At 43.9% G+C, this 12848-nt stretch overlaps 1 protein-coding gene and 1 long non-coding RNA gene across 10 annotated transcripts in view; one reads left to right on the plus strand and one right to left on the minus strand.

Annotated features, from left to right (window-relative positions):
• The window catches only part of CHST11 (carbohydrate sulfotransferase 11), a 199985-nt gene that overhangs the window by 95534 nt on the left and 91603 nt on the right, over positions 1–12848 (minus strand). The window lies entirely within an intron of this gene.
• Positions 1–12848, plus strand: part of LOC310743729 — a 28034-nt gene that overhangs the window by 3761 nt on the left and 11425 nt on the right. The window contains exon 2 of the long non-coding RNA XR_014539195.1: positions 6702–6812. This is a non-coding gene — a long non-coding RNA (uncharacterized lncRNA). The remainder of the gene's footprint in view (positions 1–6701; positions 6813–12848) is intronic.

The following is a 12848-nucleotide window of genomic DNA, read 5'->3' on the forward strand; positions in this document are numbered from 1 at the left end:
CTGCTCTTTAGGCTCTTCAATGAAGACCCCCCCCCAAAAAAAAAAAACCCCACGTTTTTACATTTTGTTTAATAGCACATCAGAACACATGATGAGAGCATCCTTAACCCCTTTCAAATAGTACAGCATAAATTAATTAGGAAATTCTGAGAGTCCCATTACATTCACATTAGTGTCATTTTAGTTCATCTCGATTAATGGCCTGGCACTTGGTACTCAATGAATAAATTAATGATGGCCCACTTCAGCTTAAGTGGAGATGGTTGCCCTTTGTTGAAAACTAAATGCTTCTCCAGGTCATAGCTGGACTGCTGGAACTAGCCAACCCGCCAGCCTTAATACTACAAGACTGGTGTGGGGCTGTTTCTGTGACTTCCTTTTTGATAGGGAGGTTATCTTCTTGTCCACCACAGGAAATGGGCTTCCTCTGACAAAAGGTTCTTGTATTAATTTACAAGGCATTTAATAACTTGGGTCCAGGACACCTCAAGGACCACCTAATTCCTTATATTACTGATTACTGAGCTCTTTGCTGGAGTCACTGTTAGTGTTAGCTCAGTACTGTGGGCCCAGCTTTATGGAACTTCCTTCCAGTTGAGGTCAGACTTCCTGTTGAACTTCCAGGGTCTACTGAAGCCTATTATTATTATTATTATTATTATTATTATTATTATTATTATTCCCAGCAGACATTTTAACCAAAGTTAGATTTTATCATTTTTATCCATTTTTACTTTTTCAGTATTGTATTTCTTGTTCAGTTCACTATTGCAGTTAAGTGTTACATAAATTGTTTAAATAAAATAATACAAAACTGGATGTTTGAGCATCCCAATTTATTATTCTGATTCTTTAGAATCAGAGCATTCCAACTCAAAACATCTAATATAAGGCCACTTTGAAAGTGTCAGCCCTAGAGTGCAATGCTCACCCCGTATGAAGAAGCAGAAGAAAACTATTTCCTATGTCAAATATTTAAAGGCATATTATTTGTGTGATACTCATATATCATTCTATTCTTCTCCAACAGCTGTGGCAGACACAAGTTGCTTCCACTTCAGGAGAAAACGAAAACGCATTCCAGTTTGCCATTAAGTGGCACATACTTATTTTGCACACATTCTAGCTATGGTGTAAAGCAGTATATAAATGCTATGAATTAAATATAAGTAACTAGCTCTAACTGAGATGTTACAAATTACAACCATGTGCAAATTAGCATACCCTGTAAATTAGGATTGCACTTCATGTTTCTGATGAAGCGCCCTTTCCCAACAATACTTGTGCTATTATTAGAGAGAATCTGCCAATTTTGATTTCTCATTTTTCCCATCTTAAGTTCAGTTCTCCACATCAGTTTGCCATTTTTTTTTAAAAAAGTTGCAAATTCAACCTTATGTGAAAGTTCAACAGGATTTTAGTGTGAATTTCATCTAATGCACATGTTCGTATGGAATTTTACCTAACCAAACAGTTTTTCCTAAGAATTAAGTATTCCCTATTAGACTGCATTTTGTATGTTATTCTCACTGATGCATGCAGATGTAAATGCACACTTTACCCTGGCTTACGCATTTTTATACACATTACCTGGCTGGAGAAGTGCAAATTTTGAAGGACGGCCATGTTCCGCTTCATATTTGCTTAGGAAAGCAAATTAGGTAGTTTGACCTTTTAATGCAAACTGAATCCAATTCCCCCCACTCCCAGCCACAATAAAAAAAAAGGGTTAGTCTTTTAGGTGCCACAACACTTTATGTTGCTTTTGCTGAACATACCACCGCAGCTACCTCTCTGGAAATTGTACAGGACTTTTCTAAATTATTTTAACTGCCTGGTCATTTGATTCATAGCAGAGATGACAAACATCCCTGAGGAATGCCCAAATTATTCACACACAGACAGATAGTCAGAACCCTGGGTGGAGGTTCCACTCATTTCCTGCCCCACCCGCTTCCTTGGTCATTTCTGTAAGAAAAACAAGCCAGTCCATTGACGTACTTCATCATACTTGGAATGTCACTGGGCAGCAACACATCATCGTTACATATGCAATAGAATTTCTGAAGTCTGAAATAAAGTAGACAGCTATTCGTGGCCTCAGTACATACATACTGCTAATATCAAAGATGTGAGACTAGATAGGATTTTAGAGTGTGAGGAGGCAAAGAGCCTTTTCAATATCACTCCAGGCAACAACACTGGTAGGGAACAGGAAGAATTCAAAGGAGGTGCTTCCGATCACTTTCTTTCCTTGCTCGTTCACAATCTGTGCAATTCATCTTTCCCTTGCTTTCCTCCCTCAGGTAGTCCATGAATATTGTTTAGCAGGTGACCTAAATCAGAGCATGCACTACATTCAGGGCACGAATACACACATCCCACAGTTTAACAGGCTCAGTATGGGTGGTAGCAGAAGTTGCTCCAACACAGGGATAGGGAAGCTGAAGCTCTCCAGGTATTGTTGAACTACAACTCCTCTCATCCCCAGCCCCAGGCTGCATGGGGCTGCCAGTGTCCAGAAACATATAGAGGGCAACAGGATAGCCAGCCCCTACAAAATACAGCACTGTGTCTAAAAGTATCCTAAGATTATCAAGAAATGAAAATATTTAAGTGGTGGGGGATATAAAAGGACCGACAAGCCAATGAAAAAATTGCTCACATCCACAAGAAACCCAGGGAAGAGTTGAGATCTACTTGAAGTTATTCTCTTCTTTTGAAACAGAAGCAGGGAGGGCATTATTATGCAATAAAAAAATGACATTTTTAGTAATAGAAGTTGCAGAAACTTTCTGCTGGAACAGCTGAAGAACTCAAGACAGAAAGTATATTATTATCATTATCATTTCCTAATAAATTTTCTAGTCCCTTTTTTGCCATGGCAACTCAAGGAGACCTACGATATTTTAAGTGATAACAATAACACATTAAAACCAGCAATAAATATATATATAAGCCAATTCTATTTTAAAAAATCATTAAAACATCCCACCTATGCAGAAAGGTCATAGATAGTTAAAAGCTAGAGGCCTGATTAATTGGGGGTTTTTGCCTCCTGGCATCTAAATATATACTCTTTCTAAGAACACCAACAGTTCAATGTTTCATAGCATTATAGAGTTTGGAGGGATCTTGAGGATCATCTAGCCCAACCCCAGGAATAGGTAGCTGTCCTTTATGGGAATCGAATCTGCAACCTTGGTGCTATCAGCAAAGATCTATCCAGCAGAGTCAGAAACATTCCCCCTGCTATTTATCACTAAAAAAAAAAATACTCTTCATTTCTTGAGGCATTTGATGAGAGGGAGAGTTAAGGCACAGAGGGACTTGATTCAGTTTGCATTTAAAGGTGAACTTACCTAATTTACACTTTTGGGAACAATATACAAACCAAAACGCAGCCATCCTTTAGAATTCACACTTCTCTGAGAATTAATGTGTACAAAAATGCATATAGTAGGTTAAAGTGTGCATTAAAGTGCATATATGAGTGAGAATAACATACAGATGTATTATATCTAGGAAAACTGCTTTGCAAGAATTGGAACCTTAGGAAAAATTTTAAAGAGGAAAATGTATATTGGGAGAAATCATCACTTAAATGCTGGTGAATTTTCATGAGGGCTTTTTTTTTTTTAATGCTAACTAGTGTGGAAATGTAGAGAGCGGAATTTAAGATTGGAAAACAGAGAAACTGAGAAAAACAAAAAATGGCATCCTAATATGTGTCTTGGGAATGTTGCATCTCAGAGGACACAGAAGTGGCAATGTTGAGAACCCACTATTCAGTGCTGACAAAAACAAGAATACAGTGGTACCTTGGGTTACAAACGCTTCAGTTACAAACGCTTCAGGTGACAGACTCTGCTAACCCGGAAGTAGTACCTCGGGTTAAGAACTTTACCTCAGGATGAGAACAGAAATTGCATGGCAGCGGCGCAAAGGCAGTGGGAGGCCCCATTGGCTAAAGTGGTACCTCAGGTTAAGAACAGTTTCAGGTTAAGAACAGACTTCCGGAATGAATTAAGTTCTTAACCAGAGGTACCACTGTATCAAAGACACCACCGTTTTGAGTGAAACATGACAAAATTGGCATCACTACCAAGTCGGATGTGCCATTCAGAAATCTTTACGGCCCAGCATCAAGAAGGCTTATAAGGCACTCTTGAGCTCTCCCAAATGAGGTCACAACCATGCTGTTTCCCTTCAGTTATTTATTTTAAGGGGGGGGTGTCTCTTTCTCAAAATAGCAGGCATGACGACTAAGGCACAGGCCATGTTCTGGGGATTAAATGACTTCCCAGGGTTAATGGCTTTGAGCAATTTATTCCTCTAAGGCAGTCATTAATCCCTCAGAAATGCCACACGCCTTCAGTTGTTTTGCTTGCATACTGACTGGTGTAAATACGGAACCATACGCCATGCCCTGCAGGGACCCAAATGTACACATTAAAGCAACCAGAGCGTATATCGAAACTTGTTCAGAAAAAGATACATGGTCCCCACCAATCAAATCCACAAGAGCTGGTTAACTTTCCCTCGGGTTACTTTTAAACTTTCCCTCGGAAGCGTGTAACATTTCAGAATGCCTTATTAAGTGGGCTGTACCAGCATCTTATTTTAAAAGCTCAGCGCTGGCAAATGGAAATATTTGAGCAGCCGCTATTTAGAAAGAGTCAATATCCCAAGAAGAGATACCTTGGTTCACAGATTTAATTACACTGATAACGGCAGGAAGAGCAAGAATCAATTATTTATTGAAACGGATTAAAGGTTCATTCTTTTGCCCCATGTATTTTCTTTCAAGATCATTTACACTTTGTTTCAAGATCATTACACTCTGCCATGTTCCCCCCCCCAAATGCCTACGATAGACTACAGCCTACCAAAGGAAGCCAAAAACTCTGTGAATTAAGGAAACCCAAAGATTATTATTCACCATAGGGCTGGTAACACACTGCCTAGCCTATGGGTAGGCAAACTAAGGCCCGGGGGCTGGATCCAGCCCAATCGCCTTCTAAATCCAGCCCGCGGACGGTTTGGGAATCAGCGTGTTTCTACATGAGTAGAATGTGCCCTTTTATTTTAAATGCATCTCTGGGTTATTTGTGGGGCATAGGAATTTGTTCTATTTTTTTTTTTTACAAAATATAGTTGTTGTCCCCCACAAGGTCTGAGGGACAGTGGACCAGCCCCCTGCTGAAAACGTTTACTGACCCCTGGCCTAGCCAAAGGAAAAAAAGGAGCCACGCTTCAGAGGGTTGGTGGCACAACCCAGGGACTTTGTTGGGCGTATGGGTTAAGCTCAGAACAGATGTCAGTTTCAATCTCTGTTTCTCAGTTTCTGACCTGACATTCATTTCCCCACATCCAGTCTGCAATTAAAAATCAGCATTTCAGCATGAATTTCTCCCAACATACCGTATTTTTCGCCCTATAGGACGCACTTTTCCCCCTCCAAAAATGAAGGGGAAATCTGGGTGCGTCCTATGGGGCGAGTGCAGGCTTTCGCTGAAGCGTGGAGAGCGAGAGGGGCCGGTGCCCACCGACCCCTCTCGCTCTCCAGGCTTCAGGAAGACATCTGTAGCCTAGGCAGCCCTGGGGGAGTTCCCGCAGGGATGTCTAGGCTGCGGATAGCAGCCTGCTTCCCGGAGCGTCGGGCACCCTGAAAGCAGAGCGCCCGGCGCTTCGGGAACACATCCGCAGCCTAGGCAACCCTGCGGGAGATCCCGCAGGGATGTCTAGGCTGTGGATAGCAGCCTGCTTCCCGGAGCGTCGGGCGCCCTGAAAGCAGAGCGCCCGGCGCTTCGGGAACACATCCGCAGCCTAGGCAACCCTGCGGGAGATCCCGCAGGGATGTCTAGGCTGCGGATAGCAGCCTGCTTCCCAGAGCGTCGGGCGCCCTGAAAGCAGAGCGCCCGGCGCTTCGGGAACACATCCGCAGCCTAGGCAACCCTGCGGGAGATCCCGCAGGGATGTCTAGGCTGCGGATAGCAGCCTGCTTCCCGGAGCATCGGGCGCCCTGAAAGCAGAGCGCCCGGCGCTTCGGGAACACATCCGTAGCCTAGGCAGCCCTGCGGGAGTTCCCCGCAGGGCTCCCCACGCTGCGGATAGCAGCCTGCCACCAGGCGGGCAGAGCGCCCTGAAGCAGAGTCCCCTGCGCGCCGGACAGACATCCGCAGTGTGGGGAGCCCTGCAGGAGTTCCCCGCAGGGCTCCCCACGCTGTGGATAGCAGCCTGCCGCCCGACGGGCGCAGCGCCCTGAAGCAGAGCGCCCCGCGCGCCGGACAGACATCCGCAGCATGGGGAGCCCTGCAGGAGTTCCCCGCAGGGCTCCCCACGCTGCGGATAGCAGCCTGCCGCCCGGCGGGCGGGGCGCCCTGAAACAGAGCGCCCCTCGCGCCGGGCAGACATCGGCCAGCCCCAGAAGCTCGGGGGACAGCAGGGAGGCGCAGCGCTGTCATCCCGCTGTTCCTTGACCTGGTTAGGTTTCCCCGACCTGCTTTTGGGGGGGATATAAAGGGAAAAAAATTTTCCTTTATTTCCCTCCAAAAAAACTAGATGCGTCCTATGGGACGGAGCGTCCTATGGGACGAAAAATACGGTGCACATTTTTTGCAAAGCAAGTTTTGTTACTACAGTGCGTTCTGTATGTTATTTTCACTGTTAAATGCATTTACATGCATCCTTTCCTCTAGTCTTTGCACTGTTGGGCAGATGACTTGGCTGGAGAGCTGCACTGCAAAATGTGGAGAATTTTGGAGGCTGGCTGTTTCCATTCACATATCATTCTGGAAAGTGCAAATTTGGTATGCTCTCCTTTCAACGCTAACTCATACTCTTCCCCTCCCCCCTACATCCCTAGTTCAGAGTCCCTGACATCTGCCTCTAGAACTTTGGAGAGCTCTTGCCAGTCAGAGCAGACAATACTAGATAAGAGGCCAATGCCAGCTTTCTGTTCTCGGTTCAGCAAGATCACTGGAACAGGATTTGTTTTAGTGAAACCAAATTAAAAGAGGTTTCTCATTATTTCCTGTGCATCTTGATCATTTATGTATTTTGGATTTTCCAACATAGTTAAAATGGCCAATTGGGGGGGGGGGTATGTAGCTCGCATGGGTGAAATTGACAAGGGCAAAGGATATTTCTTATAACATGGACAGCTCACAGCTATAGCTTTCTTATATTTTGTCCTGCAGCATTTAGACTGGCGCTTTGACAATCACAAGATGAGCATTTTGATAGCAAAAGCAGATCTGATCACAGTATTAGCTATTTAAGGTCTGTTCCTTTTATCTGGATAACAAGATGGTAGTAGACTATGTCTTTTTTTAAAAAGCACCAGCTCTTGAGTGTGCATGTTTTCATCATTTCTAACGTTGACAACTACAAAAATAATGTTATGTGGCACCTAGGAGCTGCTCGGAATGGCACTACTTTAAATATTGCTTTTAAAACACGACACTCGGGCAGTGCAAACTGCAGAAAGCCAAGCAACATTTGTCCTAATGCTAGGACCTTCACCCTGGGGGACCTCCGTTCCATTTACATTTAGAAAGACCGTTATGGTCTGGAGATGTTGCTCCAAGGATTTCAGCTTCCAATGGGCCCTTGAGGCAACGTCTCTTTTCTCCAGCTGCTCAGCCGATTGTAAATACTTAATGCATTCAAATGACCTGAAAGCTCCCACTGTGTGTCTGTTCTGGCATCCTAACCTCCACACTGACATCAAGGTTCTGATCCCAGAATATATTGCTATCTAAATAGAAGCCTCTCTGAAGGGATGTTTCATAAGCAAAAGCACATTTGTGGCAAAGGCCAAGGTCAGCTTGGACAGGAGAGACAGGGAAGCTTCTTCATCTCCCCACTATGCACGTCCCTCGGCCCATTCTTCATCTGCTGCTGTCATCTCCCAATGGCAGACTGTACGTTTTGCCCTTCATCCTCTAATTGAATTAATAATTACTTCCTTTTACTAGTCCCCTTATGGCTGATCACAGGAGAATAACACATTTACAGGAAGGATGGGGAAATATTATTACTTTGTTAGTATTTGCATTATTCACAACAGCAGCTTAGAACTTGGATAATACCAGTGGGAGCTGCAACAAAATGTTGCAGCACAGAGTGCTCCCTGTTCAGGATTCCAGTTACTGCATTCCATTTTCCCAGGGTTTTGTGGTGGGGGTGGGTGTAGCACCCAGCTGTCAGTCAGCTCTCCATGGCCATTCAACCATTCATTATAGTTTCCTCCCCGTCCCATAGACTTTTGGTACACTTGCAATTTCCCCAAAGCCTCCACATTCTTCCCTTTAGTGTGCAAATAGCGCAATCTTGGCTAACATAAGTAATAGCACTGAGAATCCAAACATCAGAAATAGAAAGAATGATATGTAAAGCCTATAACATATTCCATCTTCATCAGCCTCACAACAGCCCTGGAAGATAGGCAAATCTTGCCTCCATGTTGCAAATGCAGGGAGCAGGGGTGAGGTTAAGGAGCCAGTGCTTGCCATAGACTATCAAGTGGCCAAGATGACAATTCACATCCTTACAAACTCAGTTAATTCAGAAATAAGTCCCTTGAATTGTTTCCAAGGAAATATGCCTAGGACCAGTCAGGTTGCAGGCCTCTGCTCTACCCCAGCTGAGTCTACTTTTGGATACCAGCATAGCACTAGGCTTCAGCCTTTTCCAAATCTGCTGCTAGGATGGCTAAGCAATGGCTTTGATAACAGTTTCATTTGGAAGAGAAATGTGACTTTCTCGAGAGGGGTGGGTGGGTAAGAAAGTGGGTCTTTAATTTGTGTGTGATGTTTTGCTTCATGTTCCACAATATACTTTTAGTACTTTGTGGTCTGAACACTGAGCAGATGTGATTTAAGAGTGGAAAATTAGGAACACCCTTCTCTGAGTTTTTCCAGGCTGCAGAAATGCAAAGCTGGCTTTTAGTATATTATAGAAGTGCCAGTTCTGGTTTGGTGGGAATCCTCAAGGCATGGGACTAGGACAGGGGGAGAAGAGGAATTTATTCTGGCATCAGAATTATATCACCGAGATTCTACTGGCACAACTGGTTCTCATGAGCTTCCATGAGGTAGAGCAGACCTGGCACCAGCAACTGGCCAGAAATCAATCTTGCTTAGAGAAATGGTGGGCACCTCAGGCACTTTCCCCACAACCTTACTTACAAAATGAATTTGTTCAATCCTCTTTTAAAGCCACCCAAGCTGGCAGCCAGTACTTCCTTGCATCTCAGGGTCAAACCTCACTTTAAAGGCAATTGCATGCCATTAGGATGTTAACAGGGACGCGGGTGGCGCTGTGGGTTAAACCACAGAGCCTAGGACTTGCGGATCAGAAGGTTGGCAGTTCAAATCCCTGTGACAGGGTGAGCTCCCGTTGCTCGGTCCCTGCTCCTGCCAACCTAGCAGTTCGAAAGCACCTCAAAGTGCAAGTAGATAAATAGGTACCGCTCCGGCGGGAAGGTAAACAGCGTTTCCATGTGCTGCTCTGGTTCACCAGGAGTGGCTTGGTCATGCTGGCCACATGACCCGGAAGCTGTACACCAGCTCCCTCGGCCAATAAAGCGAGATAAGAGCCGCAGCCCCAGAGTCGGTCACGACTGGGCCTAATGGTCAGGGGTCCCTTTACCTTTACCTTTATGATGTTAACCTTTAGTCTACAGCAGGGATGTCCAACAGGTAGATCATGATCTACTGGTAGATTGTGGGGTGTATGTGGTAGATCGCAGTAGATCATTGGACCCGCCACAAAAAAACTCAACAACTTTTGTAGATCACTGCCAGTTTTTTATAGTCGGAGTAGATCTCAGTCTCATAAAAGTTGGACACACCTGTTCTACAGGTTGTGTCATATTTTAAAAAGAGAAATAGTAAGGAGCTGCAAGGTGCTGCAGTCTTGAGAGGGAGGTGGCAGGGCAAGATTAACCTCAAGATATCTGCATCAACTACTTTTACCCTTGCAGCAGGGAGAGAAACAATCTAAAGCTAAGCACTCCCTTCCCATCCATCCCCCAAACTGCAACTCCCAGTAGCTATTTTTTGCTAACACACACACCAAATTATACATGATTGCATTGTAGTGTAGCCCTCAAGGAAATTCCCAGTCAAGACTCCCAAAAGTCTCAACAAACTAAGCTTTCAGTTCAACTGGGAACAGGCCTTTTGTAAAAGCTAATGGGTCGTGATTGCCACACAGCAAGACCCAGAAAACTCAGCAGGCATGGCTAGCAACAACACAGTTTTCTTAGTATCAAATCAATCCTTTCCTCTTCACTAATTTGATCCTTGGAGAAAGATAGAGAGACGAACAACACCAGGGATAGCAATTAATGTCCTCAGTCACATTTCCTCAGCAGGGGCTTTTTTAAAAGTTTCCAAAGGTTGTGCATTGAACTGCTGTCGATGTCCAAAAAGAAACTCTGCCCAGATCCTTAGCTGCCTCTATTACTCAATGATTAGGGTTGTGCGGAAGATGCCTAGTTGCTTTGTCAGACTTTAAAGGTCAGGACTTGACATTAGAAGTTGCACATTAAACATACCCAGACTGTTAAAAAGGACTGGAAATGCAACATTTTGGATTTTGACTAACGGAACCTAGGGATGTAGTCATCACTTAACAACCCTTCCTTGACCAAAATAACAAATTGTGGCAAAGTACCGTATTTTTTGCTCTATAAGACTCACTTTTTCCCTCCTAAAAAGTAAGGGGAGATGTGTGTGCATCTTATGGAGCAAATGCAGGCTGCACAGCTATCCCAGAAGCCAGAACAGCAAGAGGGATCACTGCTTTTGCTGTGCAGCGATCCCTCTTGCTGTTCTGGCTTCTGGGATTCGGAATATTTTTTTTCTTGCTTTCCTCCTCCAAAAACTAAGTGCGTCTTGTGGTCTGGTGCATCTTATAGAGCGAAAAATACGGTACTTCTGGTGTTCTGTTCAATAGAAGCTCTTTGGCTCTCTGTGTGTGCAACATAATATATAGTCAGGTTGTGAGAAACAAAGACATACACAACTGCACACAGAACTCCACACATGACAATCTGAACGAGGGATGGAGGAGAAATTTGTTTGGTTCTGACCTAATTCAACACTCCCAGATTTACATGTGAACTGGAACACAACTATCAATCAGATCATTTTGCAATGAAGGGTCAGTTCAAAGAAAATGCACTTTTTTAGGTGAAATACACTGAAAAAGCTTACAAAGGGGGAGGAATGCATATTAAATGCAAATTAAAAGACAATCTAAATGCAAATCTTTCATGCATTTTATTCAATCTACCAAAAAAGGGGGGGGTAGATTGAGCGGTTGCAAAAGTGACAAAGAACAGAACATCTGCCCCTAATCTAAACTGAGACAAGCTCGTGGTACAGCTATCTGTCAGGTGCTTGGAAGTCTTGCTACAGGGAGCAAGAGAGGCTGTGTGTCACCAGAGAAAAAGAGGCCACAGTCTCAGACACTCATCTCAGAAATTTGTAGCTGCTGCATGTGGATTATCTACAGTAGCGCTAAAGATAATATCCCATTAGCCCTTGCTCCAGACTGCCAGTTTTCCCACCCAGATACATGATAATCTGAAGTGGCACACATTTTCCCAGTGGAAGAAAATGTGAAAAATAATTCCAGAGCTTGTTCAAACAACGTACCATTTATTTCGCTTAGTTCTATACTCTTCCTGAAGGCGGGATAGAGCACTCAAGAGCAGACTAATTGAGGTTAATAGCCATGACTAATTGAGACTCATTGATTTCAGTGGGTCTACTCTGAGTAGAATTTTGCTGGGTATTACCCAGATATTTCAACAGATATTAATGAATATTCAAATATACCGGACTTTAAAAAATAAATAAATCACAAACTGTTGTGGAACTGTGGAAAACTGAATCTTAGAATGGGAGAGAAAAAGGAAATGGAGAAAAACTCAAAGTCGACAGATTCATGCAGCCACATTCAAAGTTGGGGAAACCCACATCGCACTATTAAGGCTACCTGGCCCCTAGGATAACTGATCTTTTGCACCGCGACAGCTACAAAATAAACATATTTGACTAATTTGCCTCAGCTCACAATGTGTCCAAGTATGTGATACATGGTCTACAGCTACAGGAAAACAGTTAATTTCCCTAACGTCTAAAATATCCCGTTTCATTTACAAATAATAATTAATGACACTGTACTGTGACTAAGGTAATAATATATCATCACATGGATTGCGGCTTTCTTCTCCAGTCTGCATGCATTACAGACAATAATGCTGAACTGGGGCATCTCCTGAGGGCTTCCCCCCACCTCCTATGACATGAAAAAAGTGATTTATTTATTTTTAAAGCACTACATTAACAGCGGCTGCACTGAAGATGAGGCAGGAGGCTTATTGCATAGGAAACATAGGAAGTTGCCTTATACCAAGTCACACCATTGGCCCATCCAGTTCAGTACTGTCTACACTGATTGGCAGCGGCTCTGCAGGGTTTCAGATGTGGTGCACTGGAGGTGCCAGGGACTGAATCTGCGGCCTTCTGCATAGGAAGCAGGTGCTCTACCACTGAGGTATGGCTCTTCCTCTGGAGGACTGGGAAGCCACCCTGGGGTGGGGACAATTGCTGGTTTGCTCTGGTATAGGATGGTGATGATGATGATGATGATGATGATGATGATGCGATTCCATTTTTATTTTGCCCTTCCTCCAAGTCACAGGAGTGAGGAAAGAGAGTGTATGAATTCAGCAGCACTTAGTCCCTGTCCTCCCCATCCCCTGGTTGCTATTTTGTTAATGTAGCTAACACTGTTTTACAGATTATGAACAAATTATAGGATTGTGA

Source organism: Podarcis filfolensis (genome assembly GCF_964270895.1).
Source record: "Podarcis filfolensis genome assembly, chromosome: 10".
Lineage (NCBI taxonomy): Eukaryota > Metazoa > Chordata > Lepidosauria > Squamata > Lacertidae > Podarcis > Podarcis filfolensis.